Source organism: Carassius gibelio, chromosome B14, assembly GCF_023724105.1.
Source record: "Carassius gibelio isolate Cgi1373 ecotype wild population from Czech Republic chromosome B14, carGib1.2-hapl.c, whole genome shotgun sequence".
Classification (NCBI taxonomy): Eukaryota; Metazoa; Chordata; class Actinopteri; order Cypriniformes; family Cyprinidae; genus Carassius; species Carassius gibelio.
The window spans coordinates 13,391,101-13,407,806 of NC_068409.1; positions in this window are offsets into that span (position 1 = coordinate 13,391,101).

Genomic DNA, 16,706 nt, shown 5'->3' on the forward strand with positions numbered 1-16,706 from the left:
TGTGTGATGTTCTGCTGGGCCGCTCGCACAGAAACATACACCTAGCTGCAGGAGCAAAGAATGATGGGATATATAAGCATGATCTCCTGTGGTGAAACCAGCTCTGAGCTTTTCTAAACTTAAAAAAAAACTGGTTTCCCAGATTTCAGTTGCAAGTCTGGAAATTTTTCCTCCATTGTACACCTAACGTTCCCCACCCCTGCACTTTGAGTAATCTCCCAACTATCATTAATGTCATTCAACTCCTCCTACTCTCCCTCTACCTGTTCACCTGCATCTGTTCTTTTGTCATTTTTATCAATGCTTCCTTCCTTTCCTCCCTCCCGTGCATTCCTCTTTCCGTCGTTCTCATTAACACCCCGGCCCTGATAGATAGTGGCCTACTGCTCATTGAGAGGCTCTCCCGAGTGTCCCGTGCAGCCCTGGCACCCTGTGTTCCTCTCCTTAGACCCGGGCCTGTGCCATCTGCCTCTGTCTCTGCCACCGCTGGGCACTGGGAGTCAGTGCGCATGAGGCAGCCCTCTTCTGCTGCAAGAAATCAACACACGCTGTGGCTGCTGCAGTTTTCAGCCGGCAGGTATACTGGAAGTTTACTTTTATGTAAGATTAAACAGGAGCGGCATGAATTTAAATATTTTTGGTGTCTTTTTGTGCAGTTTAGTCCATATTGTATCGTTATTTTTTTTCATGTATGTAAATATACACTATCGTTTAAAAGTATGGGGTCAGCAAGATTTTTTAAAATAAAAAATTATATTTTTATTCAGAGATGATGCATTAAATTGACCAAAAGTGACACTAAACATTTTTGAATCGTTTTAAAAGATTTGTTTCAATTTGAACTTTCTTTACTTTCATTACAGTTATAGTCAATATCCTTCCCTCCCCCCAAAAAAGAAAATACGACATCAAAACAACAACAACAACTATAGGCCATATAATTTTGAGTCAAAAAACAATTTAGAATTAACAGTGAAGGAATAAAGTGTCCCATGTTTGTTCAGTCCATAAGTTGTCGTTTAACCTCTTGAACTTTCTTTTCATCAAATAATTCTGACGTATCACAGTCTACATTAAAATATTAAGCAGCTCAAATCTTTTCAGCATTGATCATAAGAATTGTTTCTTAAAGAGCAAATCATATATTATAACGATTCAATTTTAAAATATATAAATATATTAATGTACAAACAAGTTATTTTAAATATTTCATAATATTACTATTGTACTTTGTTTTTCATGAAATGCAGGTTTTCAAAAACATTAAAATATCATTCTGCCCCTTAAATTTTAAAAAGAAGTGCACACACACACACACGCACACGCACACGCACACACACACACACACACACACACACATATATATATATATATATATATATATATACATATATATATATATATATATATATATATATATATATATATATATATATATAAATAATTTTAATATGTTAAAATGAACAATGTAAAGCTGAATTTCCCCAGGTAGAGTTAGTTTAGAATGCCTGTTGAAATTCAGCTTTACAGCCAAACCAATAGCCACGCCCCCAACCGACACCATTGGTTGAGCCAGTGTTGCTTTGTTGTGCTGTTCACAAAGCTAGCATTTTTACAGCACCATAAATACTTTTCAGGTAAAACATGGCTTACTTATTACCGTCTTGCATATTAAACTAGGTCACTAGGAAGTATTTTAACATTTTGCATTAATAAATGATTAAAAATGGCTGTTGTGATACAAAAATATTTGTTTTTGTTCACAAATTGTACACAAAATGTGCGCCTTACTTTGAATGTTTGTCTGGCATGGAAAATGTAATTAACAAACCATGTTTGTGCCAACTTGAGCAGGCAATATGCTGTTTACCCAAACCACTATCTGAGCAGAGAAAACAAATATTTCTAGTTGAGAGAGGTGCTGAAAGTCCCACGGGGGCAGACTGGAGCTGTGTTCTCTCCAGCACCGTATCTCTGCACCTACCTCTGCTCGAGAGCGTTGGCAAACGCAGTCACCCAAGAAGGCAGGATATTTTTCCATGTGGATGACAAGAGAAAGTACGTTACCTGCCAGTGACTGTCGCACAGCCAAAAGACAAAACCAGGACGGGGCAAATCAGACACATGCATGCAAGAAAATGTTCTATGCACACATGCATCCACCCCATTCCCAGCTTTCCCTACTTGCTGGCTGAGTCTAATTCAGTGTCATGTTCCGGGGAAGCCCAGATTGTGAACTAGCTCCTTCCCAGTGTGTTATTTATTGGGTGGGCAGTGAGTCGCTGTCTCCTTATTTACACCAGATTGCTTCTCCAGATGTTTTTTGGGAAGAAATCCCCCACCCCTCCCAATGCCTCCCTCCCACCGCCCCCCACCCCTCTTTGTCCAGATGGAAATAATTTTAAATTTTTTTTTCGTAAGGCTTTCTAATCCCTTTCTTTCCTGGGCTATTTTCCACCGCATTGTGATAGGAAACTTACGACGAGCCAAAGAGAAAGGCGCAGGGTCAAGGCCAAGTCTTGTCATCGGGAAACAATCCCTTCCTCTGGTTGTTAAATAAAACCTACGTACATCTTTTTTTTTTTTTGCTTGGTGTGTGACCCAGCGAAAGCCACTCGGCCTGGTGTAGATGTATAATGAGCTTTTGTGCTCAATGGTTCTCCCTCACTTTCACATTAGTTCCTCTCAGCCAGTGTTGTGGAGAGCGCAGCACGAGGAAATGGACTGTGAGAACGCTAACCAGATGGCTTAGAGCCCAAAACCCCTGGGGAGAGAGGCATAGTTCCGGACTAAGCTAAATCAGTGTACCTAGACTTCAACAGCAGATACATGTTATAAGGAAACTGCCAGAGCAAAATAATAAGGGATTGTGGTGGTTAAGAGAATGTGTTTGAATTTATCAAATTGAGTTCAAGTACTCAAGCACTTTTTGAGTAATGACTGAAATCAGGTTTCTAAGACAAGGGATTTTCAAACTTTCTGATGACATCACAGACTGCAAAATGTATAGTATAAAAATCCTTTTTATGCTATGAAAAAAAATGCAGATTTATATAAATGTGTAAAATGTTTTTACTTTATATTGAGGTGACACTTTTATTTTTAGGCACTAATAAAATAAACTGTTTATTACTAATCATTTTCCAAATTATTTTCTTTTCATTCTTTTATTATTTTTCATCATATCTGACCAGTTTTTGAAACCTAAATGAACTGCAATAATGTGAATTCAGTAAATTGTATTTTTTATATTTTTAAATATTAAAACATTAATAGCAAAACACAACTATTATTATAAAATAGTTTTTTTTGTGTATATAATTTTAAATATATATTTATATATTTGTATATATCAATTTAGTTTTTATAGAACTATTTTCTGAACTTTTACACAGCCTCTCTAGCACCCCCTTGTGGACCCTCTTTAAAAACTGTTTCATCTGTGATCTTGACAAACCGGGTTTAGCTCAACTATGCTTAGATTTAGAGAAAACAAAGTTAATGAAAATAACAAAACAGAAAGAACATTTTTTATATACTCCAAAGACATTTAATTTTTTTTTTTATCTGTTTCAGTGGTGGTTGATTTACTGTTTTGACTGTCTAGGGAAGTATAAGAGGTGAAATTATCCTTTTTCTTGCTCATTTTTTGGCTACCCACTTTGCATTTTGTGCTACTTTTGAAAAATATAGTAACACAGTGTGCATCTAAAATGAAAACGGTGGGTTTTGTTTTGATGGAACCATCAATCAAACTCCCAAAATCTTAGTCGTTTTAAAAACCGAGATGTTTTTCTTTTTTCTTTCTTCAAGAGTAGTCAATTGGCACTAAAACTTTCCAATTTCATACCGCAGATGAAAGATCATTTACTTCTCCTGAAATCAAATAGGACATTTCTCTGGTGAGCAGTAAGGAGCATTGTTCTAAAACGATAAGGCACAGATTCGTCTGTAGATCTCCGGCGAGGTCCGTGGGGGTGGGAGGAAGAGGGATGGGGGGGAACGGCAGATTGATGAAGAGCTGAAGTGGGTCCCTGGGTGACACACGCTCCACTCCACAATATTAAAAACTCCCACACGTTTTTGGGGAGGCAAAATTGCCCTTGCTGGAACGCTGGTGTATTTTTTCTCAGTAATGAGCAGCATTTGTTTTATCTTGATAGATGGGACGTTGAGGAGAATTCATATCATCGCAAAACTTCGAAACCACCTTCCATTTATGCCTGGGTGCCCCATTGATCGCTGCTGAAGGACATCTTGACAATTACGCAAGGGACGCCTTCAGGAGAACGGTTCAAAGCCGACTGCGGCACACTGAGGATCTTGCATGTTTTTTTCAGGGCGGCAACAAAGAACATTTCTGAGTTTAGTCTTGCAACCTGTTACTTTCGCCATTGCTTTCTTGTTGGCGTCTCACGCAGCCAAATTGTTGGCTTCCTAAGTTCTTCTGTGCAAGGAAAAGCAGGTGCTACTGAATATTCAGAAGGTGTGGTTTATGAAAAATACCTTTTAGTTTGTGCTGCTCACACTTCTGTACCTTTTGATCGTTGTTTAAGTTTTCCAGACGCAGTCCGCTCCATGCTTTCATCCTGCAGCTGTTATCAGAGAAACTGGACCTGGCCCAATGCGTCAAAGTGACCCTATTACAATGACAGCGAGACTAGATCCCTCTCGTGGCCTGCACTCGCACCCGCCTCCCTCTCCACAGGATGTAAATGGCTGTTTAAATGAATTAATGTAAGGTTTCTTTCATACATGCCCCAGTAATATTGAAGCCATTACGGTCCTCTCCGGAGTTGGCATGGTCAGCGCTTAGTTCTTAATGTCTTCCACGTTGAGCTTATTAATCTAAACAGTGTGGCCCAGCTGCTCTGGATCAGTTGTTCCTGAGCCGCGGCGGTGGTGGCGGTCTCGCATCTGAAACAGCTGCCATATGTGGCTGTAGAAAAGCTAACTGGCTTGTGTCGTATTCTTCACTTAATTCTGACCACTCCTGGTGAGTGGGTTTTCACAGAGGCCTTCATTGAGACTGCTTCCAACTGCAAAGCCCCACTCGGAAAAGCCATTCCTCCCTGGGGTCTCGCCAAAAAAAATAAACCACAGAGCCACTGATTTACATAGTGGTGACTCCCACTACCAACCACCTCAAAATGCTTTGGGCTGTAGAGCTGAGCCGAACCGTTTAAAGTCTTACCATAAATGTGTTTGTGTATCACAAGGAGATGATTAATCAGAAATGACTTGTTTATGGAGTGTATGACAATGTGTTGATTTTCAACACGGTCGTGACATGTGGCAAACATCAGCGCAGTCTGACAAGAGGACTGTGCGAGTTGGAAAGATCCTTTACGAGAATGGACTGGACTGATTTTAATTGTCCAGTTAAAAACATTGATACATTTGAGCGTTGTTCTCCAGAACTTAAAACTTTCAGAACACTTCCTCGTTTTAATCAACAGATGAGTTGATTAGAAATGATGCTTATAAGTGGGAACTGGGTCTGGAAATGCTCCAATATGGATTTGATCTCTCATTAGATCACTGTGCAATAACTGCTAGGCCACTGCACCGTCTCTTTCTTTCTTTTACAGATGCAGTTGCATTCTCTCAACAAAGAAACTTGCCACTCTGGATTCACCCAAAACTCATTAAAAAGTTTTGTTTACAATAACAGTACACCTGTAAAAGTAATTTTGTTTGACAAAATGTACAACAAAATACAAAAAAGCCCATAAAGACTAACCTACACTAACATACACATTTCTAATCCATGGTGCATCTTGTTCTTGCCAAGAGCCACCGAGAATAAGAGAGTGTCTGACTGATACAGAAAACAGCAAACCACAGTTCAGGTGGTTTATGGTTTGAGGTGGGAATCTTTGAGAGAGTTTCCTATCCTTGATATTGATTGAAAAATACAAAATGCAATGCATTTTAGTTTGCTTATTTGTTCAAGAGCACGATCTATCAAGTCCACATGTCCTACTAACAAGGAACATGACCATAGTAGGCTTACAATGTTTCAACACTGTCGAGGATTGAATAAACAAAAAAGCCATTGGAATATTACCATTGTGGTCCTCTGTATTTTAAACACATTATGTTTATACAAAAAAAAAAAAAAATAATAATAATAATTCCAGTAGTTGCAACATAATATTTAATAATTTGATTTTATAGTTTACAATTGTCTCAATGACTTCATATGTTACAGTGCCACTTGAAGTAGAAGTCCATTTCAACCTAAGAGTTAAAAATGTAAAAATAAATGTTAGCTTCAAAGATCACAATATTTAATATTTCACAGTAGCAAATTTATTTATCAGTTACAGCTTTTTTATATACTCAAATATGTTTTATGTAATTGTTTGTGTATTTTATCAAATTTATTGGTTAAAATTTTCAATTTGAGAAGGAAATTATATTCATAAATTATTACATAAACTATTATTATTTAATGCTTTGTGTAATAGAGCAAAAACAGTATTAGAGTGAAATATTGTCTATATTTACATCATCTCTGTCTATTAAGATATATTGGAAAATATGATTTATTCCTGTGATGACAAGCTGTATTTTCAGGGTCCTAATTCTTCATAAATCATTTTAAATGAATAATGATCAAAACAATTATGCTGCTTAATATTTGTTTTGAATCATGATACCATGGAAAGGTTCAAATAACTATATATTTGAAAATGGAAATAATTTGTAACATTATAAACATTATACATTTTTATCATTCCTTTTTTAATTTATATAAAAAAGCCTTTAGTAATTTCTTATCTTACTGTATTCAAACTTTGAACGGTTGTGTAAAGTAATAGTAAAATACAAAACTAAATAAGGATTAAACAAATTAAATTGCCAGATTAATAATAAATAAATAAATAAATAAACAATCAAAAGAGATTGACAGCATGTAAAGGGATGACTAAATTATGATTCACAATTTTTGATGTTTTTATAATGCCTGTTATAAAGGAAACAGAGACATTATCTTTATTTAATAGCTGTTTGTCTGTTGTCATGAAAAGTTTCCGTTTATACAGCTAGAAATCATAATTTAAGAGTGTGTTTGGACACTTGAGAACAGACTATCGCTACGTTCCCATATTCACCTGCCAGACAGAGACAAAAGAGCTGAGAGGCATTAACAGAGTCTCTTTCACTGTCACGCTAAGGTTACTAACAGGTCGATGTACTAGTGCAGAAAGGTAATGAAACAGGGTTCACCTCGGCGCTCTCACCTGGGAGGGTCCTCTTCGCCTGCTGTCTGCACAGATGAGAGCTTTAGGCTAAATCTCTGCTCCGGAGGGTGACACCCTTCAGCTCTTTGCCACCTTAATGGCAGGACTCAAGCCAGATAATGATGCTGACAGCCCAACTGTCAGTCTGCCTCTTCCTGCAGCAGCCCCTTAAGAGCTCAACGTGAGGCACTGGCCATGAATCCGTGAGACTGCTGCATTTTCAAAAGTCATTAATCTAAACAAAGACACCCCGGAGTCTTCTGCGACTCCCTCCACTTGGCCTCGTCCTCGTCCTCAGCTCAGGATGGAGGAGACGAAGACTGAGTGCAAAAGAGGCAGCTCAAAGTTCTGCAGTCGTGTGACGGTCTGACATGGAGTCAGTGGGCCTCGCAGGTAAAAGGAAGTGGCTTTTCAGCACCTTGGAGAGCTCTTGAAACCACTGCAGCGAGGGCAGCTTTGATGAAGGCCGTGAGTGATGGTTATGCTGGACACATCAGAGTTTGCCGCATTCAGAATTCAGTTGAGAATGCATTTTACGCTTCAGTTGAGATTCTGCATTTGATGTATAGTTTGAACTAACGTGCAGAATTCTAATTCAAATTTGAGTTTTAAGTACAGTTTCCAGAATGCATCAGACAACATTTTCTGAAGCGTTATATATGTGGTATATTTGTAGCAAAACCCAACAATACATTGTATGGGTTAAAATGATAGCTTTATTCATTTATGGCAAAAATCATTGAGATATTAAGTAAAGATCATGTTACATGAAAATATTTCCCTCCGTAAATATATCAAAACAGTCAATTTTTGATTAGCAATCTACATTGCTAAGAACTTCATTTGAATAACTTAAAAGGGGATTTTCTCAATATTTAGTTTTTTTTAGCACCCTCAGATTCCAGATTTTCAAATATTGTCCTATCATAACAAACCACAAATCAATAGAAACATATTTATTCAGCTTACAGATGATTTATATAAATTATAAAGTATAAATTGATTGACCCTTATGACTGATTTTGTGGTCCAGGGTCACATATGATATTAATAATGTTTGAAATGCCACAATCATCAACATTTGCAGTAAATTAGAGCATTCTGGGAAATTAAATGTTCTTTCAGAATCATTATGACTTAATATTTCACAATTGTGCATTTATTAAAATTATAATTTTTTTTGAATAAAATATCTTAGAAGTTTGTCTGACTGATATTTTCTGTTTTCATACTTTGAGGTGAAAATGGACTTCATAAATGAGTAGCTACATGCTCTACCATTCAAAAGTTGTTCAAAGGAAGTTTCATAAACCAAGGCTGCATTTATTTAATTAATCAACAGTACTGTAACCATAAAATTAAAAATCATATATGTAATTTTAGATAAAAAATGATGTATTATGGTACAACATTTCAATCAAACAAATTTTGCACATCCCTTTTAGACTTGCTGTTGTACATTAGAAATAAAGTCTGTCAAGCCTTCTCATTTTGGGTGGCATTAAAACAAAGAATTATGGCTGTGGACTGGACTGGGCCTTGTAATGTTTTATGTCTTTTTGATTCGTATAATTTAGTTTTGGAGGTCATACGTTAGTTTTCCCACCCTTAACTAATACATGAGTCTTCCACTGTCAGTGTGTCATATCTCTTCCTCCATCACTATTTCAACGAGCCCTCAGACTGACATACATACTGTTACCACATCTAACCAGCTCCTCCAAAGACCCCTAAATCTGCAAACATGTCGAAGATGAGAGAATGTGAAAGGTGTAGCCCCCAGAATAAAGCCAAAACTACTTAATAATGAAGACACCTGGGCCAGAAGAGGTTCATGCTTACAAAACAGCGACTCGCAGATGTTTGGATCCTTATTTTTTTCAGAGATTAACTGGCCAAAAGCAAGCTATGATTTAATTTCTGCTCAGATGATCATCAAAGAGAGTCAGCCACTAACACGAACTGACAATGAATAATGCATATTTTCACAGCAATTATTAATCTTTGTTAATGTTAGTTAATAAAAATGTTCATGCTAGTTCACAGATTCAACTTTAAATTGTAATAATGTATTAGTAAGTTTTGAACTTAACAGTAACATAGATGTTATTATTGTTGTTCATGTTAACTAGTTAATGTTATCAAATTTTATCTTTATTGTAAAGTGTTACCCATTTATCAAGTTATTTGGAGGTATATGTCATTATATATTTGCATTTACGCACAAATAAATTAATTATCATTTGTTTCTCCAGGCAAAAATATTTATGGGAAGTTTCTGTGGAAAGAGCAAGAAGAAATGACAACAGTGACAACAGTCTGGAACCATTTTTTACGCGTTCAAATGTTATTTCAAGCATAAAAAAAGAACCCATAATAGTGTTCAACTCAACTTTAGTTTTTAGTTACAGTTAGGGATATGCCGATATGAAATTTTCCTGTTGCGATTAATTGCTAATGGTTTTATCTTGATATACGGTATTATCATGGTATTGAAATTTAGTTTTTTTTTTTTTAGAAAAAAAATATTTTGGACTTTTGTTTGGTGTTAGTAGATTTTGAAATGTTTTGTATTATGTTACACAGTTTCTGTATGGCTATGTTTAAAAGTTTTCGTTGTTTTTTTCTTCTTTTTGACCCTTCCCCCATGAAACTCTTTTTCATTTTTGTTATTAGTGCAATTTTTTTTATTTTAATTTAGAAATTGCAAGTAAATTTCACACAAAAAATACATAGAAGTAGCAAGTTATATGTTGAATTAAACAGAACTTTAAAGTAGATAATTGTATACTTTTTCTTGTCAATTTTACTTTGAATTGTAAAACTAATTTTATAATAAAACATACAGACTGAAATATGTAGTCACACCTATTTGAAGAGAACATATTATCAGTGTCAGTTTTATTCACACCATCCACACCTAGCAGCAGGATCAGGAAGCTTGTGGGGTGTGAAATATCAGCCTATTTTAAAAGTGAATTCTCTCTTATATCTCCTTCAGCTGTGTTCTTTTACTTACTTCTGTACTTTACTGTAGAAAAAGAATTTGAAATACACTGTGCCTATCCAATCAGGTCCTTATGCATCATGGGTAAAGCCATAATCAGGCGCCACATTTGTTGAAACATAATTTTCACGTAAAACAAGGATGCAATATATAACGTGGGCTTCCCACAATGCTTTGAGATCCCTGGGGTCGCGTAAAGAAGCACCACTCGCAAGATTCATCGTAGAGAAATCATAAATAACTCTAAAACGCCTGGGCTGGATTTGTTCGTTTGCCTGTGCTCAAGTCTGACATCATCTGGAAAGCATTCCAAGCAAACCTGTCCGTGTCGTTGCATTTATCTGAATCCTGCAGGATGAAGCCGTTTTTTGGCTCTAGCCTCTGCGTTGTGCGCTGGCTTCTCTCTTAAGAGCAGAAGAAAGATGAGAAAGATGAGCCCTTGTAGTGTTTTCCATCTCTTTCTCCTTACCTGTAGTCGGTTCGATCATTAGCAGGCAAAGGCAGCTTTCAACAGTCTGCTTGTTCTAGATTAATCTCTGCTGCTTCAGCTGTCAGTGACATGTCAAATCCCTGTGTAAGAAAGAGGAATTTGCCCTCCGCAATACATTTGCAGAAATTAAAATAGGTACAGGAAGTGAGCAGCATTATGGTCTGTAACTGAGATATAAGGATTGTATGCTACCAGGCAAAAAGAAAAGATAAATTTCCTCAGGATAAATGGTTAGGGAAAGTTTTTTTTTGTTGCCTTTTGAGTAGTTTATGTGATAACAGCAATAAGTTAGTACAAATCCAGTGTGGCAATACTTTTTGTAACTCTACAATTGTTGGCAGAACAACTGTTGGCAAAGGGGGCAATCACACAGGACTTATGTTTCGTCTGTGCTATTTTTTTTACTTTGTTATTCTTGTTACATCATGCTTAATAGTTTTTATTGTCTCCCAATTCAATGCAGTTATTATTACATTTTATTTATACTCCATTTCCTGTACACAGATACAATATTTTTTATTATTCCCTGCCTTATTGAATTCCAGTTAAAAAAATGATTATATATGAAAATGGGGTCACACTTTATTTTAAGGTCTAATTCTCATTATTAACCAACCATTACTTAAGACTTTTGCCTCAATAAATTCCTAATTAGCTGCCTGTTAATATCTGTAGGATTAGGAATGCAGAATATGGTCATGCAGAAGATGCTTTGTACACTCTTAAATGTACAGGTTGTAGGAAGCTAAGAAGGAGTGTGGAATGATGGGTTCCCTTTCAGTCGGTCACTCTCGATGCAACGTCTGTGATAGACCAATCTACTTTGAGTGTAAACTAAACGAGCCAATGCACATTGGCATGCAATTATTGCATCCAGCTGCCGCTGATCACTGCGTGAGTATAAGAGGGCAGCAGGTGCTTTTCGCTTCGAAGCGACAGTGTCGTTCTGCTTACCTTGAACTGTGTCTACGGTGAACTGCGAGTTCAGTACACTCTGGGTCATTCCAGTATCGAGTGGGTTGCACACTTCAGGCTGCACTATCCCCTGTCATGTGGCAAGCGGCCATCTCCCCTGTGCACCTCAGCATTGAAAGAGCATTTCCTAAAAGAGCAAATTTTCTGTAAAAGACCTTCACGGGTGCGTCTTTTTAAAGACGACGAGTTGTCCTTTTAAGGATGCCGTTTCACCCGTGCGTTTCTGGGTGTGGTCGTTACCTGGCACCGGGTGATGGTCACGATCGCTGCCTCACGTGTCTGGGCATCAAGCATGCTGAGATGGCTTTCGTGGATGCGTCATGTTCCCATTGCGGGAAGATGACCATCTCGGAGCTGCGAACCAGGCTCCGCTACTTTCAGGGGGGCGGAGTCCCGCTGCCTCTGCCGCAATCTGGGGCTCATTCTGGGGGACAGACGAGGTCCACTTCTGGTAGTGGCTCAGATGGTTTGAGGGTAACAGTGGTGGCAAACCCCGCAGGGAACCAACCCCCTGGGGACCAGCACTGATCCAGTGGAGCAACCCACGGAACGCACTGGGCCCTCTACAAGGAGCGTACCAGTGGTATCCAGTGGGCCTCCCCCTGACGATGTCGATCACGCATGTCGCAACTCGCTCACCACCTCCTCCTTTGGAGTCAGAAGGTTCTGAGGTCACTTCGTGCCATTCACATTCCAGGCCTGCTTAATCGTACAGCCGACGAGCTGTTTCGAGCAATGCTCCCGGGAGAATGGCGACTCCATCCCCTGATGGTCCAGCTGATTTGGAGACGGTTCGGAGCCGCTCAGGTAAACCTGTTTGCTTCTCTGGAGACCTCTCACTGACAGTTGTTCTACTCCAGGACCGAGGGAACTCTCGGCACGGACGCACTGGCACAAAGCTGGCCACAGGACCTACGCAAGTATGCGTTTCCCCCAGTGAGCTTTCTCGCACAGACATTGTGCAAAGTCCGGGAGGACGAGGAGCAAGTCTTGCTAGTAGCGCCATATTGGCCTCCTCGGACCTGGTTTCCTGAACTAGTGCTCCTCCCGACAGCCCCTCCTTGGCCGGTTCCTCTGAGGAGGGATTTACTGACTCAGAAACAGGGCACCATTTGGCACCCGCGTCCAGACCTTTGGAAACTCCATGTCTGGTCCCTGGATGGGACGTGGAGGTTCTAGGTGACCTTCCCCAAGAGGTAGTGAAAACCATCACTTCGGCAAGAGCACCATCTACGAGACACGCTTATGCCTTGAGGTGGAACCTGTTCATTGAGTGGTGTTCTTCTCGCTGAGAAGACCCCCGAAGAAGCAAGGGTTGGAGCGAAGGCTGTCTCCCTCAACCCTCAAAGTCCAGGTTGCCGCTATTGCTGCGTTCCATGAACCCGTCAATGGGAAGTCTCTGGTAAGCATGACCTCATCGTCAGATTCCTTAGAGGGGCCAGGAGGTTAAATCCTTCCCGGCCCCCTCTATACCGCCTTGGGACCTGACTCTAGTGCTTAAATCACTACAGCAGGGTCCATTCGAGCCTTTGCATTCAGTTGAGCTAAAGTTTCTTACATTGAAAACTCTGCTCCTGCTTGTACTGGCCTCCATCAAGAGGATAGGGGACCTGCATGCATTTTCGGTTGACGATTCGTGCCTAGAGTTCGGGCCAGCTGACTCCCAGGTAATCCTGAGGCCCCAGTCTGGCTACGTGTTCAAGGTTCCCACTACATCCTTCAAATACCAAGTGGTAAACCTGCAAGCGCTGCCCCTGGAAGAGGCAGACCCAGCCCTGGCTGTGCTTTGTCCTGTCCGAGCATTAAGGTGCTACGTAGACCGGACAAAAAAGCTTCAGGACCTCAGACCAGCTCTTTGTCTGTTATGGAGGCCGGCAGAAGGGGAGTGTCATCTCTAAGCAGAGGATGGCCCACTGGATTGTGGATGCCATAACCCTGTCTTATCAGGCTCAGGGTGTATCCTGCCCATTCAGGTTACGATCTCACTCAACTAGAAGTGTTGCATCCTCCTGGGCACTGGCTCGTGGCGCCTCGCTGACAGATATTTGTAGAGCTGCGGGTTGGGCGACCCCTAACACGTTCGCTAGGTTCTATAGCCTGCATGTAGAGCTGGTATCCTCCTGTGTTTAGCGTCGGCTTGCTTAAACCACTCCAGAGTGTCCGTACTGTAGACCCTGTTGAGATCCTCCATCACCCTAAGCAGCTGGACGCGGTGGAACGTCCAGCGCCAGACCTTCATGATGAATCCGGGAGAACCATGGAAGGGTGGGTTCCATATTGAGTGTTTCCCCGGCAGACTTCTGCCTTCCCAAGAGGGTTTTAATCACCTCAAATTTCTCTGTATACTCCTAAATGGATGCTATATGTGTATCTGCCTCCGAGACCTCCTTCGGGAAGGATGGGGCTTCCGCACCGTCCCGGCTCCAAGCGGACCGGGAACGTTTTCCCAAGTGTTATCCAATCTCACCCAGTGAGATAGTGCTTTGACAATGACGCAGGCGGCTTGCACAGGGCACTAGAAGGGACAGCACCCATGGCGCTTTGATTGGGATCCCATATTCGTCGGTCACCTTCGTGGCATTGAGAGTGACCGACTGAAAGAGAACGTCTCGTCGCCATGGTTGCTGTACCACCGCTGGGCTGTCGGGTCCCCGGCTTGGCTCCTCAGCGAAAAACTGGTTTGCATTGCACCTGCTGCCCTCTTATACTCACGCGATGCGTTGACTGCATGCCAATGTGCATTGGCTCGTTTAGTTTACACTCAAAGTAGATTGGTCTATCGAAGCATATATCCCATATGCGAAACAGAAAGGTTCTTCAGATGTTTAAGGTTCTTTATAGAACCATTTAGACAAAAAGACAAAATTCTTCTATGGCATCGTGAAGCACCTTTATTTTTAATAGTGAAAGCATTAACAAACAGCCAATATGTTAATAATAGGCATGCTAATAAGCAACTAGTTAATAGTGAGAATTGGTCACTATAGTGTTACTGCAAATGTTAGTTGTATACGTGCCCAACCACAATACAATCATAATCAGAAAAATAATAAATAAATTTCGAATTTTTCTGTTTTTCTCAGGCATGTGGTTGAACGTTCCACCTCTAGAGTGACCACTTCCTTTTCCGATTCATCTCGGATGGCAGCATGGAGGTATTTAGTCATCTGAGACGAGGGCTGTCTGTTTTCCTGCGGTTTCTTCACCCGATTCCCCTCCACTGCACACCAGATGTAACCAAAGCAGAGGACAAAACAAGTGCATTATTTTTTCAGAGGCATGTCTAGTATGAGACAGTGATGCACGCTGACAGGGCCTGCTAATTGGAGTAAATTAATTTACCTCGGGCGCCATGTTCTCACAAAGTGCCGCGCTCCATGTGAATAAGTGATGATCGGCAGGGCTCGTATAAGCCCTAAGTTTTTAAATCATTTAGCAGCGCATTCTGCTAATTAGCACAGAGAAAGCCGGCTTTCAGCTACAATTAAGACGGGCCTCTGTCAGTCAGGGGACTGCAGCCGGGAAGAAGCACTGATTTATTCATCCTGCAAGCAGATGCTGAGTGCATTGGGGGTTTGGATGGAGGGACTTGGAGATGAAGCAAGCAAGGGGATCTGAGAGATGAAGGCAGTGAGGGAGAGGACTGCAGTATGTGTGTGGGTTGTTATTAGTGTGCTGGTGCAGAAATTTTGTTTTATTTTTAATTTTTTTCACTGCAAGAAAAGGCCCAAACAAAGCAATGAGGCGAGCTGGTGCAGTACATAAAGTCTGCCCGTGAGGTTGTGTGTTTAACTTGTGATTGGTCACCTATGGGCTTTACTACCCATGCTTAGTTGACAAGACTCTTTCCAGAACTGTTGCAAGGTCATTCCTTTTACGTTTGAGTTAGTAGGTGAGGTTGTGAGGTTATAATTTAACAGGACAGTTAAAAAGTCATTAAAAAGTCATTTAATTACCCTCATTTCATTCCAAACATTTAAGACATTCGTTCAACTTCTGAACACAAATGAAGACACTTTTAATAAAATCTGAGAGATTTATGTCCCTCCATGGACAGACTACCCCTTTCTGATGCTTCAGAAATTTCATAAAAATATTGTCAAACTAATCCATATAGATTGAGTGGTTTAGTCCAACTTTTTTGATCACTTTATGAACATATTTAATTTAGTCTTTTATTCACATATAAACATTAATCAGTGCACACATTAGTTATGGCAAATGGATGCTCAAGCATGCTTGCTTGAAGTGTGAGAATGAGGGTCATTCTTGTGTGTTACGCAGCACATTCAGGCTTCCCTAAAAATCATTAAGCAAGTATGGTTGAGCTTCTGTTTATGTTCGCTGATCATTGGAAATAAAAACTAAATCTTATAAATCAAATGAAGCGATCAAGTCTCTTGAGAAGCGTTTCAGCTGTTTAAGCTTTAAATAATAAATAAATAAAAAGTTTAACATTTGAAAATGAATAAATTAAAATATTGTTTTAAAAATGTATTATGTTTAACATTATCATTGTTTTTTTTATGTATTTGTTATTTTTTACTATATAGTCATATTAATATATAATGACAAAAAATTGGCTAGACCTGTATCCTTTTTTTAATAGCATTTAAAATCACATTTTTATTTTTTATTTATTTATTTATATTTTCTTTCCATATTTTTTTTTTTTTTTTAGGAAAATCATAATTATACCACACTGAGCACATGCATTGCTAATAGTTGCTTGTGTTTGTTTGCACCAATGATGATGTCACCTCCTGTAGAAATATATTATTAAGGAAGTGTATTGGAAGATTGGAAGTGATACTGAGGTAACAGGAAATAATAAAAAAAACCCTTGAATTAATTTAAACGAAATTACCAAGAAAACATCAATCTGATTAGAGAAATTATTAAGATTACAAAATTAAGAAACACTTGGACAATTTCCAAATAAATAGGTATTTTCATTTTAATGTTTGCTCAAACCAAATTAGTA